This window comes from Heliangelus exortis, chromosome 3 (assembly GCF_036169615.1).
Source record: "Heliangelus exortis chromosome 3, bHelExo1.hap1, whole genome shotgun sequence".
NCBI lineage: Eukaryota > Metazoa > Chordata > Aves > Apodiformes > Trochilidae > Heliangelus > Heliangelus exortis.
In genome coordinates this window covers 42,725,369-42,750,026 of record NC_092424.1, presented here as the reverse complement: position 1 = coordinate 42,750,026, position 24,658 = coordinate 42,725,369, and the positions used below count along the sequence as shown (strand labels likewise).

General features: G+C 41.3%; 1 long non-coding RNA gene across 1 annotated transcript; it reads left to right on the top strand.

Moving 5' to 3' along the window:
- Positions 1-1,005: 1,005 nt before the first annotated feature.
- LOC139794579 (uncharacterized) lies at positions 1,006-24,641 on the top strand. Its single transcript, XR_011725183.1, has 3 exons — positions 1,006-1,297; positions 17,659-17,844; positions 24,568-24,641. It is a non-coding gene; the product is annotated as an uncharacterized lncRNA (long non-coding RNA).
- Positions 24,642-24,658: the final 17 nt, after the last annotated feature.

Sequence of the window (24,658 nt, the reverse complement as noted above, 5' to 3'; positions counted from 1 at the left end):
TTTTTTTTTTTCTTTTTTTTTTTTTTCCTTTTTGCCTTTTGAATGATCTGAATAAATTAAAGACTTCTTCACCTTACAAGAAGGATAGAAGAGGGAAAGCAACAAAATTTGATTGGGAAAAGTGAAAGCTTTCTTTAAAGATTTTTTTTCCAATTTTGTTTTATTAAGTTCAGAGGAATAATGAGAATTTTTTTTAGATATTGCATAAGAGAAACAACATGGGGTCTTTTGGTAGGGGGAACCCAGTTATTTGGGATATTATTTTGCAAAACCTTTTCATTTTATTAGTATACCATAGGGTTTTCACATTCACAAGGCTAAACTCTGACTATTATTACTTTTTTGGAAGAAGTGTCTCACCAGGGCAATTAATTTTATACATTAACACTGGTCGCTGCTGTGTCACACGTTTTAAAAAGGAGAAGGAAAGCAACCTTCTCGCACAATTTATCATTCAGTTTGTAGCAGGGTCACTGATGCCAGCCCAGGTAATACAAAATGAGCTTTTTCAAGAGAAGATTTTGCTGTGCAGCAACTTTGGGAAGTCCTGGGCTGCACAGAGTTTAGCTGTGCTTGGAGAAGGTCTATAGGCAACGTTACAGCAGCGGCTGCCAAAGAGAGAGCAGCAACGTGCCCTGTCTGCTCCCAGGAAATCAAATCCTACTGCAGTAACTTTGCTCCCGAGGCTGTGCAGGGAAGGGCTCGCTGCTACCAGCCAAAAAGCTGACCCAAAATTACCGAGATAAGCTTGCTGACATTTTTACTATACATTATTAATCTTATTAATAGTGTTAACAAAGGATAATTGAAAAATGCATCATCTGTAACAGTGTTAGTCTTCGTTTTAAGGTATTTTTGTCAAAGTAAACTGGAGAGGAACAATTAATGCTCTTTTGCAAATTATCCCCAGGTTTGGGGAGGCAGCAGGAAGGAGGACAGCCCGATCTCACTGAGAACCATGCAGCCCAAATTCAGAGGCAGTGAAATTAACGGCTGTGGTTTCCGGTACCATGAGCCTCAAGATAAAACCAGCTTTTATGTTGCGTGCACATGACCAGGGGTAGCAGAAGAGATTCTCTGCCTGGCAGAGCAGCCCTACTCCTTTGCACCACTTGGCATAGTACAAGGGCACCATGAAGCCTCCCCAGAGGAGATGGTGCCGGCACGACTCCCCCAGCCACATCCAGCATGAACGCTGAGCTCCCTCTGCCAAACTCCACCAGAGCACCTTGGCTCCTCCAGAGAAAAAGTGGCATTCGTATCATCACAGCTTCCTTCCACTTGTCCTGGCCCAAAGGTACTTCAGAAGAACATTGCCTCATTTGCTTCCAAATTAGAGCCAGAACAGTCTTAATTCATGCTCTGGCCACCACACAGGGCTCTGGGGCGCCCCAGGGATTCCAGCAGGGCAGGAAAGGGTGCTCAGTGTAGAGCCCTCAGCCCTGCATAACTGTTCCTCCTCTTTACACACTATTTTATTTTCTGCTGCTTTTGGGGCAATTTGAGAAGTCCTGTTGAACCCCCAGCACACAGTGACAACTTCCATACTGCAGAACTTCAGGATCTTTGCAAAATCTGAAAGTGGATCAGATGACCCCAGACCACTCTCCCCCCTTCCTGCGGCAGAGGCAAATGCAGGGCCCTTGTACAACCCATGGGTTTGGGCTGAAACCCTTCACACACAGTAAAGGAAAAAAATTCATTTACAGAGATGGGAAGAGGACAAATGAGGAAGACTGTGAGGGTGGAAAGAAATACATAGGGTAACTGGCCACAAAGCCAAAAACAAGTCTGCTGTGATGCACAAGTTCTTTAAAAAAAAAAAAACAAACAACAACAAAAACAAAACACTGCCAAAATAAACAGTTCTCTACAGTTCTTCACTTTTGTGCACCACAGATAAATGACAGAGATGTTTGAATAACTCACACAGTGAGTTGGGAAACTGGGCAGCACTGAGGAGTGTTTGTCCCAATGCTTTGCAGTCAGGTAGAGTGAAGACAAACTGCTCCAATTCCTAATCTCCGCTCAGCGCTTCTCTTGTGCAGTAATGAAAATCGTGGCATATTGGTCGCTCTGGCTGCCAAGTGATATGGCCGTGCCCTCTCCACAGCATCCAGCTACAAACACGTTTGATGGGCACTCTCCAGGGGGAACTGCCTGCACTGGTTTTACATCTCTAACATATGTAGGTACACCTGAAAGCTACAGCCTGCCACTTCTCGTGGCCCTCACTGGGGTACCTTTGCTCTTTTGCCACCAAGGGTTAATTTTCTAATGGCTGCTTTGCTGCTGAAGCTGGCCAAGTTTTTCATCGCCTGCAGAGCACCACAAGCTGTGATTTGGAGCCAGAAAACACCATTAATTTTCTAAATAGGAAGGATCACATATGTAAACTGTCTGGGTCTATAACCAGTTGGGCAGGTAGAAGGCAAAGAGAAGGAAAGTAGGGGGGGTTTTCTGGGTTTGTTTTGGTTTGTTTTGTTTTTTTTCTTTTTAAATTTTTTTAAGGCAATCAGGCAAAATAAACCCGAGGCTGCTGACTGCACTAAAGTTTCTTGGCGAAGCCAGGCTCTCCCTTGCCTTCCCCCACCACATATGCACTCGGCTTTACCCGTGGCAGTGCTCGTTTTTACTGGAAAAGGTCAGGGTTGATGATTTATTGAACAGTTATTGAAGTTTTTTTACATGAGGCTATATGGAAAAGTTAGTGGAAAATTCAAAGAAAGACTGAATAAAGAAAAGGGCTAATGGATCATATCAGACTCAGGCTGATAGCCTCTGCCATGCCACTATGGCATAATCCTGCACCACTCATCATGGCAAAAATTTAATTTGTGCCAATAAAGGGTGTCAGGTGGCCTTGAACCTTGATTCAGGTGGAGAGGTGCAAGAGTGTGTTTGCTACCCACATCATCCTCCTTCTAAAGCTCTAGTGTCAGACAATATCACAGTGCTGCCTGATTTTTTTTTCATCCAGGCACTCACAAGAGAATAATGTTTTGGTGGGTGTAAAAGGAAGGGATGAGGCCCCACGGGATTTCCTGCCCTGTGCACAGATGCCTGCATGACCTCCCACCAGCTGTGCCTCAGTTTCTCTATTTATAAGCTGGTGTGCAGATACCTACCACAGAGGGGTGCTCTGGGTCTTAATTAATTAATTAACGCCTCATGCAAAGCACTTGGAAGGTCTTTGGTGGAAAGGACTACCAAAGTTCATATTGTTAAATGGTTTTAAGAAAAAAAAAAAATATTTTCCTTTTGCGATTGTTTTTCCAAATATTTTGTGCAATACTTGGCACACTTGGTGTGGTGTAGCTTTCCACCTTTTCCTTGCCTCTTCAAAAATCCCTAGGAGCTGTGTTCTACCCCCTATATAAGCTGATGGGAGGAAGAGCTATGGGCAGGACCAAGGGCTCCCTCGACTGGCAGCAACAAAACTTCATCCCAGCACCACCACCACCCAACTCACAGGGGACACCCCACTTAAACCCCAGGTTTAGGACAGAAGAATTATTTTTTTTCCAAGTTAATCAGAGCAGCAAAGACACAAGGAACATGTTTTTGAGCTTTTAGGTGCCATGCAAATAATATAGCAATTGTAGCACCATGACCTTTGAGGACCTGATCCTGCACTTATTCACTGCTGCAAGAGCCATCCTCAGAAGACACCATAACCACTGCAGGATCAGGTCCTTAATTAGTTCAGTATTCTTTCCCCCCTTGATGCCTTTTACCATTTTTTTCTCCCAAGGAAGAGTATTATTCATTAAGGGCTTGGCAGAGCCCACCAGAGCTCATTTTAGCTGAGATCTCCCTATGATCTTCCCAAGGCTTTAGCGAGGAGTGAGCCTTGGACTCTTTCATGGGCTGCGTTGTGACCTGGCTTCAAAGTGTGCAAAGAGGTTCTTCGGCTCCCTTTGTGCAGCACAGTCTCTTAATTGCACTTTTAAACACAGTGTAATTTTTGTAATTAACATTATGGTTTCAGAGGGCAGAGAAGCCTGCACTATGCTAATTACAAACTGGAGTAGTCAGAGTAGAAATTCAAGGCTCCAGTTGCTGGGGCCGAATGCAGTTTTTATGAAGGATTTCAAAGCTCCTCCGTGTGCTCTGTGTTCTGAGTTATCATTAGCATTTGATAACATAAAATTTTTTTATAACATGTGACAGATTTCAATGTGAAGATTTTACCTGATAACTGGAAAATTTACATAAAGACCTTCATTAGCTCTCTGCTCACATTACTGCAAGTGGAAGAAGTACAGCGCACTGTCTCCCTGTAAGATGGGGCTCAGGAGCTGAAGAATTTGTGCTTTATAATAAAATTTATAGTACACTACGAAGGGAGGTTATAATAATCATCAATGATGCTAGGAATCAGAGCAATTCAAAGAGTGGAAAAGAGCGCAAGAGGTGATGGGAAAGTATATTTCAGCATTGCCATGCAGGGGAGGGCTCCAGGCTGCAGCAAAGGCGATGCCACAGTGGGAAAATAAACCATCCTGGAGCAGATGCTCCAAGCATTACCACAATGTCAGCAGTGGGCCCAGCTCCCAGGCACAGGCCGGGACCAATCCAGGCTCATTTTATGGTTTAGGAAAGCTTTCTGGGTGGGGTAAATGAGAATTTATCCCTGTTTCTGCTGCCTCCTTGCTTGCTTCTCTAGGTGTGCTGCTGGTTGTAGAGCAGCAATATGTGGCAGTATCTCTGTGGGATGCATCATCCTTCACAAGGGAGACACTTCCTTTGCAGCTATGGATATAGCACATAGCCATGTAACCACATTCTTACAAAAATCAGTCTACTCGGAAACCACTGGTAAAAGTTCATCAGTATCGAATGGTTGTAACATTCTATGGCTTCTCCTGGGACAACACTGTATTTCCCTAATGTCTGTACAGCTTTAAGCACCTTGCTATTGCCTGCTGAAGGCTGTCTGGCTGCATCCTGTGGACATTTTCAAAGTATTTCCCGTTTATTACCATCTCCGGTAAATAACTGAAATTGCTCATGAGCATACTGCCACTCTGACTGCAAACTTGCACAGGAAAAAAATCAAAATAATAGCTGATATGCACAGAGCTTCTCTGTGGTACAATACTGCCATGCCAGACCAACCAGAGATGCCTCATATGGGCACCTGAGCAAAAAGGACATGGCCAGACCTTAATTAAAGTGGCTTCTTCAGAGCCTTTTGATGTTCTCTGTACCAGTTTCAGAATGTTATCCCTGGCTAAGAAGCCTCCCCAGCATCCTCAAATTTAGATAAAACAAACCCCCTAGCTCTTCCTTACAGAAACCCAAACAATCTCCCCAGCTGATGCATAAGCTTCATTCATTCCTCAAGTCTCCAATCAGACTGGTAAAGCCACACGATATCTTTGACAAGCCTCATTAGTCCTGTTGCATGGGGAATCACCAGACTGGATTTTCAGAGTTGCCTTTGCAAAGGAATCTCCCTTTCCTCTAGATTTACAAGCCCAGTGTTTGGAGAAATCAAAAAGCAACCTTAGATCAATGATCAAACTTTCGTAGTAGATGGCTTTTATTTTTACAAAATATTTGCTTCCAGCAGAGTGTATCTTAATTTACGAATGCAGAAATCTGTCATTAAGCTTTGACCCAGCTTCATGGCATTGTCAAATGCAATAACGTATCTTTTAATAGTTTTATATCAAGTAAGGATATAACATATCATTAGTTTAAATGTATTTGCAAGCAATTACCCCCACCAGGATATTTGTGAATGCTCATGCAAAATTGATGAAATTCTGACATGCTTAAACATTGTTCATTTAGCTCTATTCCTTATGTATAGAAAAAATAGAATAAATAATTCTGCTGCCACTTGCAAACTACTGTTCAGCATTTTCATTCTGTTTGTGGTTTCTGTCCTGCCTTTAAACTATAGCCCTTGGTGATCATTTGGAAAAACAGTTTCATATATGTTTAATTTTAAATAGATGTACTAGATTATTCATTCCTCTTATTATTGTTCAATGCAGTAATTTAGACATGGACTAGATTTACTGTGTGTCAGCTGCCTTTCTTTTACAAAATGGGATAAATTATTAAATGAGTAGAGGTTGTTTGACAACGGGTTTTCCAGTACTTCACAAAAGAAAGACCTTTGACATTCAGCTGTCTACTGAAAAGAATAAGGAGTAAATCAATTAAGTCTCTATGTTGTGGTTCAAAACCACGCTGTTATGGCACATTCTTGCTTACCTCCAAGTTGACTCAACCCATTGCAGTTGTACCACTAGGTAAATGATTTATTTAATTGCAAGCAGCGCTCTCTCGCCCAACCACCTTAAATACAGCCATTTCTACAACTCCTCCTCTCATTCCCTGAGCTATAGAAAATCATTGATACCAACCTTTACTAACATTTTCTACCGACTTGGAAGACCTTTTTACAAGCATTTATTTTTAGCATCTAGCAGAGGCTCAGACTTTCTAAGAAGAAATGTCTTCATTGACAATGTTGAGGAACCTTGGTGTTCATGAGCTTCCAGGTGGGATTTTCAAGAAAGTGGAGGGGATGTCAGACACAAGATTCTCAAAGCTCAGGCAAAGCTTGGATATTAAGATATTCCCTGCCAGGAAAACCCCGAGTTCATAGCAAACTGGACTGATGGACCTAACATACGGCACTAACCTTTTCTCTCACTTGTGTGACCTCTAGTAACTGCAAAATTTACTGCAAAGCACTTGGGGTACTTCATAATAAATAAACTCTGCAGAAACCAAAAGTGAGGGATTTTTTGTCTGCCAGAATTAAGATTTCCTTAATTTCAGTAAATACTCTTGATCATATCTTGCATCTTTTCCATGCTTTTCTATTCCAAAGTGTCATTAACATTTGACAAGCTAAGGGCCAATATGGAGCATGAATGGAAATTGCTGAACCCACACATGGAAACCAACTACCAAGCCTTGGGGTCTTCCATATCCCTTCCTTGCCCATAAAGGATGTTTCCCTGCTATCTTTAGGTTGGAACTTCATTCACTCAAGTATTCACCATCCCAAGTGACAGGATTTGCATTAGCTCCCTTGAGGGACTGACTGCTGCTGCTAGGAAGCTTTCTGTACTACTGAGCTCCAGTTTTCTATTCCTCACATTTCCATCCTGGAGAAGAGTTTTTCCAGCAGTGCCTTGAGCCTGTGGACTACCCCAAGGCCACCTGCACAGAGGGGTGTCAGAGCTGCACATACCACTATGGAGGAAAGAGATGCACACACTATTGAGCCAGATATGTAAAGTTGCCTGTTCAGACAAATCTTTACCAAGCTGCAATATTTTGCCCTGTGGCAGAAAAACAAAGGCAGAAGATCTGGGGATGTCTTGGGGAAAGCTTCTGTATACCCCAAACAGGAAGCCGCTCACCAGAATTTTGCAGACTCATGGAATCCCAATTTAAAGCACTGCTTCCCAAGGAAAGGTTAAACAAGGTTTAAGTGCAATGTAATAAACCTTCATGGTTCATAGAGCTGCATGATAAATGCACATGTGGTTACTCCAGATTAAAGCACCGAGGTCAGCAGACAAAGCTGGGAGGCAACTGCCCCATAGAGCAAGATCCTAACACAGAGCAGCCCATCCATCAGTGGGGAGAGATGGTCCAGCTCACCTACAGCCCATTTACCAATTCCTCACTTCATGCTGGGACAACTCATTGCCCATCGCAGATGCATTGCCTGCACAAAGTAAGAAACTTCTGAGATTTCAATTTTGCTTGCAACTTTCAAGCCAAATTACCTGGCTGCTGCCTTACCCCTGCACATGTCAAGTTTGCAGATGCACCACTTGTGTGCCTGGTCCTGATGGGGAAGTGAAGCCACTGGAGTTTCTTGTCCTTATATGCAGAGAGGACTGGGTGAGGTGCCAAAGTGAAATACAATTGCACCGAGGTCAGACACCTATTTTGGTTGGAAAGCTCCTCAAAGCACAAGGGCAGACGTGGAAGCAAATGGAGTACAGAGCCACTGATTGTGGTTCAGGCAAGCAGAATGTTGCTTCAATTATTATTGTTATTTTAAAATGAAACTCTGATTGCTAGGGGCATCCCCATTTTATCGAGCTCATTTTATTTTCCCTACATTTATCTGAATAATATGTCCTTCACATGCAATAAAAAATGCCATATACCCCATCATCACAAGTAGTGGTTCATATAAACATGGCATTGTCCTGATGAGTTCAGATATGAACCCATTTGTTTATAGAATTTTTCCAGAATTTGTAATATTTATGATTTAGAAAATGAACAGAAAGGAATGCATCCTTCCTATGGCAAGGAACTGTTGTGTCTGCAGATTGGATTCACAAGGGATGGATGTAGTCACAGAATAATGATCTTGTGGGAAAAAGTAAGAATAACAGTAGTAAAAAAAGCATAAACTTTTAGTGTATTCTCCTCCCCTGAGGGGGCTAAACTTCAACACCAAGGTGGCCAAAAGCTGCCTTTGACAGCATTGCAAGAGTGTTAAGCTCTTTCTCTGTGTGTTGAATGTGTGCAACCACAGAGGACTCTTGAAAGAGCAAGGCAAGGACAAGTACCCACAGTGACACAAGGCAAGAGACAACCAGGAGAGGCTGATCATTAACACAGTAGTCAAGGATCATCCTTTGTAATTCACAGATACCAGAGAGACTGCTGGCCTTAAGATGTAGTAAGGTCTCACAAAGAATGGAGTAAACAGAACAAAGATTTCATTCCTCAGTTATGCCAAGCCCAAACACTCCAGCTGTTTAGAAGGAAAAAGAATTTTCCCCATGGGACATCTAACAATAAGGACTTAGCATCAAAAGACAATATTACACTAAGTACCTAAGAAAAAAATGGGTTGTATCCTTCAGAGACTGTATATAATGAGACCACGTAGGGAAATGTAGACATGCACATGGCCATGGTGTACATTAACCATGAAAAGTCATGGTGTGGAAGAGCATTCTCCAGGAAGGTGTTGGACTTGATGATCTCAGAGGTCCTTTCCAAAATGGATGGTTCTGTGATTCTGTGTTTCTTTCCCCAAAAGGCTGTAGGACACCTGTAGCAGGTGAGCCATAAACCTAATACTTGTTATACAATGGCTGGCAAATGTTTGGCTGCAAATGGAGGCATGCCACCAGTGATGCAGTTGTTAATCTAAGTGCCCCGCCATAAATTGTACTTTTACAATAATTTTCATCAAATTAGATTGTCATTATGATCAGAAAGCCATTTACTGGAAGCAATTGCTAATTACACACATGTCCCTTGTAGGGAGTGTGTACAGCAAAATGAGCATTTTGGAGGGAATTTCTTGCATTTTGTACCTCCAATTTCACCCTTGGGCCTTTACCAACAGGCCAGGCTCAAAAGTTTTTTGGCTGACTTGAGAACGAGTTTTGACTCAACACATTCCTGTGAGACTCTGCTGTTAATGTTTTGGTCAATTAGAAAACAAAACATGAAAACAAATATGCTTTGAATCACCCTAAAAAAACCCTGTAAGGCATCTAGTCCATCCCTCTAACAGCTAATGTATTTTTCAGTTTGTTCCCACCATGGTTTCCACTGGCCAGCATGGCATGGTTTTCCTAGATTTCTTGGGAGACCAGTCAAAAGATCACTGAACTGTATTTTTTTCCCCACAGCAACATTTTATTTTTTTTTTAGCAGAGTTTCATCCCATTACTCTTTCTGCTTAAAATATCCCAAATAATTTCACTTTTGCATACACTAGTAGCTTTCCCTATATAAACTCCTCACTGGAGACATCTTGAATTCTTCTGCTCCTAAAGAAGTTGGCATGTCAGATCTGTTGAGGATGGATTTCACCAATACTCATGTGAGTAGCTGTCTGAAGAGGTGCATATACTCCTAATTTCAGGTCTTTTAGATTTTTGGCTGCCATAGGACCTCCTTGCACTGCCAAAGAGCCTTAGTGTAAGCCAAACTTAGGGTAGAAACTCAACCCTGAAGCCAAGGCCTTCTGGTTCCTCTCCCCAGCATCCAGCACTGCCATTTTTGGATTACATACCTAGAGACTGACCTATTTCCTCCTTCATGTATGACAAATTGAAATAAAACACCCTGATACTTACAGCAACATGCTCTGGGACCTGCAGGGGCTCTCTATGAGAATGATAAATCCTTTGGCCAAGCAGTTACCTTGCAATATCTAAAAGAAACCCACCTGGATGAAAACAGTGAGGTCAAATTTTTTCCCAGAGCAACTCCTCTAAAGGCACTGAATTACTCCAGACATTCATATGGACAGGGGTCTGTAGCACAGACCAGTTTCAACACACTTCCTAGCTACCATTAAGAACTACCTTAAGTAACCATGGCTCTAGAGCAGGGCATTTTTTCCTCTTCCGCTGCATAGGATTCTTTGAATAAAGGTATAATGGGGGAGAATATAAATACCTTTATTTTGCTTAGAGCTTTGAGGACTTAAGCAAGAGGTGGTCCTAGCATCTGGGGTAAAACATCCTCCGCCAGGAAATGTCTTTTTGTCAGATAGAAACTTGGTGCAGGAGCCAGCACATTTTGATAATTTCATTTAGAACAAAATGGAGCCATGGTGTTTGGGTGAGAATAAACTCTAAAATTAAATTTCATTGGAACAGAGCAAGTCAATTATTCATTGCAAAAGAAAAAGTTGTTCTGTGCTGTTACTTTACATTATATTCCTAATTATAAAAGAAATGTGTAATTGGAATGAAACCTTTTGATTTATTGAACTAGAACATTTTGACTAATTTAAAATAGCATGTCCTAGAAATGTGTTTTTCACAGGCAATTTCAACTTTGTGCTTTTGTTCCAATTCAGAACAAATCTCTATGTTTTGAAATCACAAACTTCCCAGTTAAATGGAAAAACGATGTATGAGAAAACCAAGCTGGTTACACAAAACGGGTGGTGATATAGCACATAACTCCCTGTTCCAGAGACTTTTGAGCAGCTTTAGGGACATCTGAATAGACAAAACAGGGCACTGAGAAGTGCAGGAAGAAACAGGATAACACTAGAAATGCAGAAGTCAGACAGGAACCACAGTGCTGTCCTTCAAGAGAGACATCAGACGCCTATGTGTAAGGATGCACCACAACATTGGGGGATATTGGGTGGAACTCAAATCTGTGTAATTCAGAGGACAAAACAAGCCCTGTGCATCCCTAAATGACTCCATCCTTAAATGTGTGAATGGCTTTGCTATAAGGAAAATAGTTTACAATATCCTGGCCTTGTTTCCCTCATGATGTGCTGGAGAGCTTCTGTTTCTTATTTCAGCTGCTCTTAATCACAGCTCAAAGGTCATAAGAAATTGCATCTTTTGGTCCTATGTGATGGAGAGCTGTGCCATGCTCCAGACTTGCAGGGACAGGATGCTCCTCTCAAGAAAGGTGTCACTCCCTCTGCCCACTGGTGCCCTGTATATATGCTCCATGTCCTGTCTGCTTTAGAATGCAGGTCAGAGATGCCTCCAGGAATCATGTGCTGGAGGAGATCTGAAGGAAACTTTAGCCCTTCAAACAAAAGGCAGCTCCAGAGCAGGGGAATTATCCTGGGGGTCTGTGCTTTCAGACCCTGCTCTCCATCTGGCACAGCCCAAGTTGTGAGGCAACACATCTCCATCCCTGTAATTGTTTGTAGTGGGAAGGAAAAGCTGCGACCAGGCTATTGAGTAGTTAACTACACAACTGCTACCTAATGATCCTAATTTGCATGATTTTAATAATAATGAGTAAAACCAAACTGTTGAGTTGCACTTTCTACCTCAGCAAAACTGAGCTATAATTGTGTAGAGAATAATTTTATGGCTGAAGTGTGCCCTATATTATAAGAGATTAGAATAAAGTGCTCTAATATTCCATGTCTTAGCAGGTGCAGGCACTTACCTGGGCAATTAAAATCTTTTTAATATACAAATCACAGCCAATGAGACTATTGGCATGACAAACTGGATCTTTCAGGACATACTGTGTTTGTCTAAAATAGATTTTTGTTTGCTAGCAATAATTCCTCTAACTTTTGTTTAACAGAGAAAATTACTAAGTGCAGACTAATTTGCAGAAGATTCTTAAAACCTTTCTTTAATTTCCGTGAAAGCACTTAGCTTGTCTCTATGTGTAATACATGCATTTATGCCTTTCACTTAATATTTCTTTTATGAAATATACCACTTATAACAATTGATATTTTTCAATACTGTATCTTCTAGGGATTACTGAGATAAGTAAAAAAGAATTTGGCCTTGAAATAACAAACAGATCACAAAGTATGTGAAATTTTCTTGATATGATAGATTCATTAAGTTCATTAAATGCCCTTTGTGCTTGGTGTATTCTACAAATACAAACAGGTAAAATAGGTGCAATGTTTTCTTTGAAATTTGCAGAAAGCCATTTTCCACTTAATGCAACTTAAAAAAGAGAAAACTCTGCCAACACCCCGCTCTGCACATAAAAACACACTGGGTAAATAGTTTTGGATCTTTGCTGCCTTTCAAAACAACATGATTTTGCATCCAAATACCAACTGAAAGTGTGAGAGAAATTACTTTTCATACTTTTGAAGACTGAAGTGAAGGCAGAGAAGCAAGGTTTATCACCCAGGCTCACCACTTTGCCTACCTGCAGCCCAGCAGCATGGTTTGTTCTACAGGAGAAGGGGCATAAACCCACTCCCCATATTTGTGTGACCCAAAAATGCAGCATGGATCAGGATGGAAAATTGGAGTTTTAGGCTAAAACAACTGTCCATTTCTCCTTAGTGCCTGGCAGAAAACAATCCCAGTGGTTTCCCCATCAAGGAAACTAATCCTGGCTGCTTCCTCACTCAATTCACACCTCTGTCTGTGCAAAGAGGTGCAAATTGCACCTCCTGCAGCTGTTTATCTTGAGGGAAGTTAAGCATTGTTTGCACAACTATTCCCTTTGAGCAACTTCTCTCCTGGAAGGCAGCTTTCATCCAGGGATAGTCCTCAACACCAGCTCTGCAGAACGAGGTGCTGAACCGCTTGGGTCCCAGTGGGACTGTGACAGCTCCACTATTTGTAATGACAGGGATACATCAAGAGTGTTATGGCTGGACCAGGTGGTATCATAGCCTTGCCCATCTGAGAAACAGCCTAGGAAAAATAAGCACTCAGCACCTCAAAAAAGCTGGAATAATTTAGGGCTGAACGCAGATTGGTGGCTGCATTAGAAGTAGCTTGCACAAAAGCCAGTGGGGACATACTAGAACAAGATGTGCAACTGTAGAGTAGGTCAAATGACAGACGTTTTGCAAGATCACCCTGTTGGGAATTCTTCTACTGTCCCACAGTGGCAACAGTGGCCACCCTCTTTGCTAAGGGAATCATTTGGCCAGACCAAGATTCCAAAAGAGGTTTTTGAGTCCGGATCTCAAACATCCTTCTTTTTTAATGCTTATGCCATTAGCTACATACTTGGTTCTCTTGTTGTTAAACCATAAACATGAGAAAATCCCTGAAGTTACCAGGGCCTTAAAAAAAATAAATAATGCAAAGACTGAGCCCCTCTGCTTCTGCTGCGGAAACAATTTAAAACCAAGCTTTAGTTCATATCCAAGCTACTCCTTAAAGAAGCTTAAAGCACTTTAACGTTCAGACATACTTGCACACCCAGTATTCACATTTTCCTCATGGTCTCTTCCAAGTTAGCTGGGAAATAAACATCTGCAACTGCTTTACATACTTTTTGTATTCTCTTTTCCTGCACCAAAAGTCTTCCATTATCTAGCCACAAATTAATCTCATTATTTGGCTATTTTGGCCTCTTAGGCTCAAATCATCAGATAGTTAGGCATCTGTCTAACATTGCCCCTGCAATGTGACTGCTGGGGGACTATTCAAAGATAAATGATGTGCTGAATTAGGCCTCTATAACAGCATTTTCAGAAGCTGGTCTTAAACTGGTTTTAGGCAAATAAAGAATTGTCTTGGAATAGAAAAACAAAGGATGGGAAGGTATTTACCAGGTGTCACAAACACCCGAGTAAAGGAATAGGTTATTTTTAACAGAAATGCTTAACATATGGCTGAGATATCGGGAATAATTATGAAAATGGAGCAATAAACAAAAATATTTTTGTAACTCATCATATGGCAACTTACGACAAGTTTGAGAAGATGTATTTAACCTTTGCATCACCTTTTAAGAGGCTGTCCAATGAGAAATCAGCAGCTTTCTTACACAGCAGAAATAGGAGTGTGTCAGGTTCTACAAGGGATGACCATTAGACCAGCTTTTCCCTGACCCTCCAGTTAGTCTGAGCTTAGAGAAAAGCTATTTGCAGACAGGACCAGAGACCAAAATTAAAATAGCACAAGGTGTGAAATACCACAAATAGTTAAATGAAACAAAATAAAAGCAAAAGCAAACTGTACAAATATCACGTTTCCAAATGCAATGTGGGCATTTGTTTGCCATATTTAAAAATGTTTAAAGAAGCAGAATTATCCAGCCCCATTATCCTGTTGTTCAAATTCCACACAATGCTGTGCACATGACACCCCTATCCCGGGACAGCCACCAGAGGGAACACCCCAGCAGGACACTGAGGGATGGGTGCACAGGAGCAGCTCTGGGACACCGAGGAAGGAGCCCTTTCCCATCCCAGGAAAGAGCGGCTAACGAGGGATATTATAGGGCCCTTCTCCAATGCATTTCCTAAAACACCAGCAGTGTCCCATAAACCATCCCAGTAATGCATGAGACTGTGGGTCACTGCCTTTTCATAAATGAAGACCTGCTCCCCCAGTGGGCTGCAGGAGGACCAGGGACTCCTGCACCACCTCACCATGGCTCCAGCCTCCGCCACCCACTTGCTGTGTGACCCTGCCAGCTCTCATGATACATCGTCCCTTCACCCTCACCGTTTACAGCAAAAAAAAGCTATTTAGCTGGTGCCTGCAACACTTCAGCCCGCAATGCCTTGACAGCAGAGGTTATAGGAGAAAAAAAAAAAGGGGGGGGGAAAATAAAAAAAAAAAAAGAGGGAGAGAAAGAAAGAAAGAACAATGTGCAATCGGCACCGCATTAGAGATGGAAAAAGTACTTAAAGCCTGCAACATTCATCAAGGCTGAATACATAAATGCCACATTTTGAATAAGCCAAGCAAAAGACAATGACAAAGGAAAGGCGCGTTGCTTCAGGAATCTCTATCATTTTCATTTGCTGCTGTCAGGAACCTGTTTTTTGCCTCTCACTCTATCAGCCATTATAGCATTAATGAAGTAACCTCACATAGTTATTGACTGGCTTGTCAGAGTCCCTGCCTGATCCCTTAATAGAAACCATTGGTCTTCAGTTAAAAATGGGGTGAGCTGGGAGGTGCTTGGGCATGTGCTGAATTTCAAGTGCACTCCTGAGGTTATCAAAAGCCATGAAATGCAAATTATTATATTTTTTAAACACACAGATTTCATGCAACTGAGCATATAAAATTGACTAATACTGTACTTTATGCATTCCTAATAATGTTTCCAAATATGCTCTGTATATGATCTTTCCCCAGAAAGTTGTGGGTGGTATTTGAATAAGCAGAAATGGGCCTAGTTTTATTTTGTGAACAAAGTAGTTTCCTGGATGTTTCAAGTCTCTGTTTCTTCTAATATAAGGTAATGTTTATTCACTGTCTGTTCAAACAACACAGGTAATCTTTTGTCTGAATTTCTGTCTCAGATCAAAATCATTTTTCCTTCACGATTTTTTTTTCCCCTGCTTTCATAAAGTATCCTAAGTCCCAGAACTAGTATATTCTCATTTACTAGAAATTGAGGGTTGGCAGTGGGTCTAGAAATAACTTCTTTTCCCTTAAGGTGAAAAATCCAGGGAGTAATCTAAAACACACAGAATTGTTAATTCCAGTACTGCCATTACATTACCTGTGATAGGTAAAAACGAGCTGGCTTTGTTACTGAATCAGCCCTGGCTGACAAAGCAATCAGCACCTGCACGGCGTCTGCAGAGCGAGATGCAAGCGCATCCTCACACGGCTGCCTATTGAGGACAAGGCATTCACAAGGAGTTTTCCAGCTTGGTATTTGGCAAGTCAGAGGAGTAGGGAACAGCTATGGGGTGACCTTTTGCAAGCTCCTCCAGGTGACACGTGCTTTGCACATCTGTAATTAGCTAAATCAAGGCCCAAACATCACTGAGTCCTCCTGGCATGTAACACTTCCAAATCCCGCAGCCCTGCCCCGTGTGAAACCCAGTTCAGCCACTTACTGCAGTCAACCTTTACCTGCAGGAAAGGCTGTAAGACCTTTCATCAACACAGATAGCCCTAATAAACGTGCTTCTCCCTTGTCACTCCATTCAGGAGAGTTCCAAAGGTTAAACATTATCACAGAATCGCAGAATTATGCTGATTTTGAAAACAGCAACAAGAAACCTTATGTCTCACTCAGCACAGACAGCAGCGAGAGGAATAGTTGTTCAGCCAGACCTGATTTGAGAATGTTCAGACCTCTTGGGTCTGAAAACTGGGTTGGCATTCTCAGAAGAACAGGGTCCCATAATAATTGTGGTTTTCTCTCATTTCTGATTGGGCTAACAGTTCTCTGAGACCAACTCTCACGGTGCTTCCCTATCACTGGTATGAAATTAAGCTCGTTTTTCCTAATGAATTCTGTTTGTTGATTTCATGGCACTTTCCAAGTCTGAAATACTATGAAATTCATCAATTCTCCCCCACACCCCTCACCTTGGTTTTCCCACTTATTTGCAAGATGTTTCCCTCATTAAAAGACATTTCTTACCTAAAAACAGTCAATGGGTAACACAGTAGGAATGACTTTCATTTAACCCATTTCCAAAACATTCCCTTTGCCCTGGTGCACACTGCTGGCAGCAGGTTTGCCCACGCCCTCACACTGTCCTGGGAGAGCCACCAGGCACAGTACAGCCTCAGCTGTACTGAAACCAGAGGAAGGGGGTTTGAAAGGGTCTTCAAGGGGACCACAGATCTCCTCAGAGTACAAACACCCTTCAGCCTAGAGCATCCCCAGGTTGGTTCCTAACACTTGTCTCAATTCTCCACAGTTGGTACTTTAGCACAGATTTCCAAGGCTGTCTTTGCAAAGGAATAGGACTTGTCATTCACAATTAGCATGAACCATGCAGCTCTGCCAGACTGCCAGGCTGGGAGATCATCTTCTATTAAAAGTATCTATCATGGGCTGAAACCCCCAGTTCCTTCCCGCAGCTTAGCATTCCAAGTTTTCTTGGATGAGAACTAAATTCTGGATGTCAAGATTGAGCAAGCCTTTCCTGCCTAAAAATAAACAAATTTGCTTCATATATGGGAAAAAGCCCAACAGAGCACCAGTTTCAGTTAATGAGAGAATAAATGGGACCACACCCCTGTGCTCTTCACCAAAGCTCAGGAACATTTTGGGCTGTTATTGGGCAAAGCCCAAGTAGCCAACAAACAACTTGTAGGTTTGCTGTTAGATCTGCACTCAAGTGAGTTTACATGCTAACAATTCAGAAATGGGCAGATTAAGGGGGGTCAGGGGCTAACATTTGTTTGGATTCTTGCTTCCCAAAGCGATTTGTCTATCCCTACTTATAAGCTTTGTTATCTTTTGAGATTTCTTATCATCTTGTCCTTTTTTTTTTTCCTTCAGGATACACTGATGCCACGTTTGCAGCATGAATTCCATAAAGCCCCACCCATACCCATGGCTTCTTGAGCAATGAGCAGCCCATATATATAACATCACTGCCAGGAGCTCATCAATTCTGATCTTCTAATTGTACTTAATGATTGCTGAAAGGAACCAAACAATCACAAGTGAACTTCGGCTTCCCAGGTAATTAATATTGTTATTACAGAATTGTTAATAATTATTAGACTCCAGCAATCTAGAAAGCATGAAAGATTTTGAGCATCTCCAGGAAGACACACAGCCCACCCGACTCTCATGTTGTGGCTTACAGCTTTGTCCTTACTTTGAATGTGCCTCTGACTAATGCTCACCCTAATGTGAGCCCAGAAAATCCTTTTAATTGCTTTCAAGAAACTGTGCTTATTTCAGAGAGACAGATTTAGTCTTGAGACAATCTTTGTTTTGGGGACACACTCTGTGGTCCTAGGAGAAACATGCACAACTTTCTTGTGCCTCAGCTGAAGTTGTGGGCAATACCCAAGCAAGTGCTGCTTGGCCTTGAGGCAAATTTTCAACAAGTGGCACAAAACTTAAATTATTCTTAAAGGCTGATAAATAGCAAATTTGCAATTGCATTTTCTGTATGCAAACAGGCCTACTATTTTCTGCATTGAGCACAATATATTTGGCATGCAAAAGCTGTGTCTTCAGGGATAAATTTTGTTTTTTAAGTAAGTAGCCTGGACTTTTTGTGAGAGGCAAAGTAATTAGCATTCACTCAGCCCAGCAGGGCAGCAATTTAAACTTTTACAAGAAGTCAAAGTTCAGGATGCTGCCCTGCCATCAACTTTCTACATACAGAAAGGATACAGACTGGAGTATCCAAATGTTTCAAGCTACTCTGGGTTATTTGAAACTCCAATAGACAAGTTTCTATGGGGAAATTGCTTAATCTGCTTCAGGATTTATCGCTATTGTATGTTCAGTAAGGAGGTCTTGGAGGGTCAGGAAAGGGACGCACTCAGTGCAAGTATTTCATACTATATTAAAATGTTTCTGACCATACCTTTAATCCTCAAAATCATTAAACCCTATTTTTATGCAGACATGCATATAAAAACATGCCACAAAATGAATCTGTATTTATACCCAACTCACAATAATCCCAGAGCATGGGGAAAGAAGGAAGCCAAAGCATTCTGCTGATTGCTTTGGTCCAGGAAAAAAAGAAGTTTGTTGTTGTATGAACCAAATAAATAGAAAAGTCAGAAGAGAACAAAAAAAAAAAAAAGCTCTACTGCACTGAATTGATTTAAGAGTAAGTGCATGCTGCCAGAAAAATAGATTTTTCTTCACCCGTTAGGCAGTCATTTTTACAAATGTACAATGCAAGTACTGATTAGAGCTCATGGAGAAATCATAATTTACTTTTTTTTTCCTCTCTTTTTTCTTTTTTTTTTTTTTTTGTTTGTTTGGTTTTGGTTTTTTGTTTTTTTTTTGTTTTGTAAGTTTGCTCATCCTGCTCTTCATTCCTCATGGCATAATCCCCACTCACTGGTGGGGAGGACAGGAACCCCAGATCCTGCTCAACACTGTGAGAGAAATCCAGTGCCCCAAGGCTTTAGGAAGAGATGAGGGACTGCAGCTGGGTGACAGAAGAGGGGAATACTTTGTCACACTTAGCATAATTATTAAGAGGTTTCAGTAAGAAACTAGTAACAAGTTTTATTTTTCTTGTTCCTCCTTTCACTTGTAAGAGCAGGTAAAGCTATCTAGAAAGAAGAGATGAGAAGGAAATGTGTAATGCCACAAAAGTTTTGCAGACCATTGATACCCACTGAAAAGAAAACAACTTGATGAGGAAGGAAATCTGGGTACCAGAGAGCTAAATATAACAAAAGTGTAAAAAACTGATTCTTCTGGTTGCCCTGAGATACTTCTTGTAATACTCGTTATTATTCTGCTAGCTCCACTAGGTAAAAAATGTTGAAAATTTTCATTATGAGTTTTATATTTGCACCCTAGTGAAATAAATTAAAATGCAAAATCACAAGGAAATGGCGCATCAAGATTTCAGGCCTCTTGCACGAACAAGCTCCAATTTTGTATGTTGCCCACCTTTGTGGGAGTTTCAAATTAAAAAAAAAAAGCAAACAAACAAAAAACAGACAAAAAACCCCAACCAAACCAAAATAAAGCAAAAAAACCCAACACAAACACCCTGACTGCAAATTAAGATATGATCTCTCAGGTTCTCACTATGTATTATTTGCCAAACAAAAAAACCTTTGGCAAAAAGCTCTTCCCATCTCCAGAAGACCTTGCTGAATAAAACAGGCTGTATAAAAAACAGGCAGAAACAGCACTCACCTTAACAGACAAAGGGAACTTTTTACCTTCCCATTTTACATACAAAGGCACAAGACATTAAGTAATTTTTCTGAGTCAGTAATTCAGGCTGCCCTAAGATGGCAGCAGCAAGGAAATGGGGGTGACCAAACTGATGCATCACTTCATTAACACACCCCACAACACTTCCTCCTAAAATTAGACCAACTTGATACCCCTCCAGCCCCAATGCAAATTTCTGCTACCTTAAGTCATTGGGAAGGCCAATGAATTTGCTTCTTTTTCTTCTTTATTTTAAGACTACCAGATTTCTTCTTGCAAGTAAAATGCTGCAAGAGGAGTGCAATGAGAGAACAGGTTTCTTAAATATTTATGGATTAAGCAGACATGGGGGGTGGAGGGGGGGGAGGTGGGAGGGAGCAGAAATTACTAGGAGATTTCTAGGCTTCTTGCTTCTAAGATGTTATGAGAATTTGGATACCTGGCTGACTCAATCTCTAACACTTTTGGAAACCATGAGATCAGAAGGAGCTTGTTCAGCAGGGTGGTCCAGCTGTTAGTGCCTGTGGCTGGGGTGCAGGGGACACGTTATCCCACCATCCCTGGTACACAGTCTCTAATACCAGAGCCAAACTTTGTTAAAAAACAAAACAAGGCTCTTTTCTTCATGTTCATTAAGCTCATTCCTGTCACTTGTTAGACAAACTCTTCCTCTTAAATTTTCTTTTTTCTGCTACAAGTGCATTTTCTAATTGAAAAGTGAGGTAACTTGTTTTAGTGTCACAGTCTTTAATTAAGCATAGTTTGTCTAGAATAGCTCCAGGGTTTATTTATTATTTATTAAAGAAAGGTTAGTTATTTATTGGGAGGGGAGGCATGTGTAGTTGCAACTTCACAGAATAACTCGCACAGCCCATCACTCAATCTCCTTTAGGACATTAGTGGATTACTACTGGGGTCAGGAAAAATATATCTACTGATGAAGTATTAGTTTGTAAGATTTTTGGTAGTTTCAAGTCTCCCTTGAAGAAGCAGTCATTTCTGGTCACTATTCAAGGGTAAGACACTGGCTGTGTTTAAGGAGGTTGGGGAGGGGGGGGTGGGTCTTTGCACTTTACGTGCACACCATCACTGCGACTGGCACATTTAACAGCACCAGGTGCACAGCAGGGCAGAGGCTGCTGGACTCCCCATTGCAGACATTTTTCCTTCCCTCTAGCAGAGGGGAGGATCCACCACCGGGATAAGTCCTGGCATAAAGGAACTGGAGTGGAGGGAGGCATCCTCTGGGAAGAGGTTAGGACATGCTGCAGAACAGCTCCTGATGGAGAGAGAAGCTCCCTGTGAGCAGGAGACTGTGAAACAGCCTTTGAGGGCAGGGGCTTATAAAGCCAATGAGGGATCCATAAAGTCATATTTTTGCCTTTTTTTTTTTTTCCTTCTAATTAGAAAAGCTTTAACTTTCCCCTCACCACTTCTGGACTGAATTGGGTTGATCCAGAGAGGTAGTTATGCATAAGAGCAACCACTTTATATCGAATTAGGGGATTTCTCATGCAACACATCTCACCAATTACAAGACAGGGATGCAATTCTATGATTTATAATACATTACAGTGTTAAGTAATATAACATTATAGATACAATTTGTACCCATCTCTCAATGGATTAGAGAGGTGGCACATGAAGAGTGGATCATTAAACAGCAGTGCAAGGCCAGGGGCCAAGCACTTCTGTTTAACAAGCTGCTCCAAGTACCACCCCTCTAATCCATGGAGAGAGATAGAATAAATTGTTCCTCTATCTTGTTACAAATCTACTCTTTGGGTTTTCCTTATTAAAAATAAATAAATAATAATAATAATTATAATTATTATTTCTGTTTAGGGCCCTCTCTCTCTGGGGCTGAGCTAGTTTAAACTGAAGACACTTCTGTTCTGGAAAGGGTCTGAAGCCAGACTGTATAATTTACAATCTGGCCAAATTTGGGGATGGTACAGGAGAGTGAGCTGGCTGCACCATCCCTCTGGGTGAGGGAAACTATTCTGCTGGCCAGGCCAGGCCATCTGGTGGTGGAGCACACACATTCCCCTCACTGTGGTAGCATGGCTGGAGCTTGGGTAGCCAAAGAGGACAACCAGCTCCAAGCTGTCCCAAATACATAGACTCTAAATGGTAAATATGGTCTAAGAGGCAGGAGCCTTGGCTACATCCTTGCTTCATCAGGAGGAAGTGTCATGGGAACACACAATTGGCACAGCACATTCCCAATGCAAACCCCACCAACAAGCATCTGGGTGACACCAATGGTTCCATTGGTGGTAACACCACATTTGCAATGCTGAGGTTCCCCGAGGATGGATAATTGTGTTGCATTACAAGGCTGCCATGGCCAAGTAAGCCAAGGTCTTTGGGAGGACAGAATTGACACCGTGGTACTTCCATGCCAAGTGTGAAAATTTCTCTGCTCAATGGCTGTCCACAGCAGCTGAAGGTGAGCTCTTTGACCTGTATCTCTTCTGTTTATATTGCCTCTCTAGGGTCAATAAATGCAGATACAAACACCAGGCTCTGCAGAAAACACAATGCTTTATAACAGTGGCACCAATATTAGGGTTCCATGCCTCAGCTTCCAGGTTTATTAAACTCTATTATAATCCCCTTAACAATGACAACACCTTTCTATAACAGTGCAGATGTTTGGCTCCTGAGGAGGGTAGGCACAATGAAGAAGGCGAAGATATAAGGACACTGTTAGGCTGCCTTATAGAACTTAACTCATCATGTGACAAGCCATTGATTTCTATCGACAATTTCATTGTAATGTCAGAACATAAACTGAATTCATCTTTCATCCACTTCAAAAGTAAACAATGGCCCTTGGAATAGAAAAAGGATAGAGCTAAAAAAATAGAAATAATACAAAAAAGAATCCAGATTTTTCCTCAAAAAACAAATGGAGAACCAAGAAAACGCTGTAGCTATGTGGAGCAGAGCTAACTATTAATAGAGAACACATTATTTGACAAATTCTATCCCTGTTTCCATTTGCAAATTATTCAAAAATCTACTGTCATTCATTCAATTCTTTTCAATTTATGAAGCTATATTAAATGAGCATTATTCCACAGAAACTATTTTCAGCCTAAGAAAAATTTTTGACTGATATTTACAGTGTTTGCTGACAAGACATCATCACCTCAGGCATGATAAGGTGCCATTGCTGTCCCCTGGTTTAACAAGCAGCTCTTAAATAAGTAGGATCAGACCTTCGATGCTGTCTATGTTTGAAAGACAAGATAAAAAGGAACGGCTGGCAGGACTTGGCATTGGCACTACATTACATTTCTATTAATAAAGAATGGCAATCAGCTCTAAAATTAATGTGGATCTGTTATCTCTTCAAGCACACACACACAAAAAAAATTATGTCTAATGTGTTCACATGGTCTCTGATGCAAATGATGGTGCCAAACCATTTGTTTTTTGTTTGATTACCTCTGGGCCTCCACTCTGGTCTGGTTTTGTATGTTTTTCTACAGCAAAGCACGTGCAGTCATGTAGGATAAAGATCTAACTGTCAGCAAGGTCCCTCTCCGTGTTTCCAAAGGCTGGACAGAAACATTTAATCTGCCTACAAAATGCAAATTGAAATTTGTTAATTCCTAGTTTGGGGCTACCTGTTGCTCCTCACCACCACAATTTAATAGACGTGGGTTTACATACGGAGCCGCTTAGACATTTTACTGGACATAAGGCTAAGATACATCCAAAGTCCTCCATGAGTATCAGACATGCTGGCAGGCAGGAATGCTAAAGTAGAGATTGTCACACCATGATGAAATAGACCCTGGGGTCTTTAAAAAAAAAAAAAAAAACAAAACAAAACAAAAAAAAAAAAAAAAAAAAAAAAAAAACAAAAAAAAAAAAACCAAAACCACAAAAATACACCTCTTTATTTCAGTTTCACAGGATTCAAATGATTTACAAAAATTCCCTAAGTAATTTTCCTGCTGCACAGCTCCCTGATGAGGCTGGGGAACCAGCTTTTCTCCACACTTCCACAAATAGCTAGTCAGGGCTGAACAAAATCTTTCATGGCTGGCAAAGGTAGCTCTGCAATAAGTACAAAATGTAAGCACAGTCTTCCAAGGTAGAAATCACACTACCTGATGCCAAGGCTCACCCAGCAGCCGTTTTTCTAGTGTGAGGCCATCCCATTACATATTCTTAATTAGAGGCATTACTTTGGGGTATGCTAGGGTAGGTTGCTTTTCCAATAATGGTTACTTGGGATATTGTTTTAAGTGGTCATCTTCAAGCAGCCTCAACTGAATAACCATAAAGGAAAGCATCCAAAATTACCACTTGGTTCTAGAAAGTTTTGGTGTAAATAGGATCAAGATATTTCATTATATTCCCTTGGACCACCAGGGAATAGGCATCACAAAAAGAAGGAGACAAATGAAACAAAAATACTCGAGAGTGTTTGATTATAGGGAAATTGTAGTCCTCTTAAAACACTGTCTTATGCTTTGCCTTGTCTGTTCAGGTGTCTTCATGTCTTCATCCCTCCAGAGATGGACCATCTAGCAGCTCACAAGCAAAAGACAGAGAGTTAGCCTGGGATCTTGTCACATCCATCTCAAAGAATGAAGAAGAAACCCAA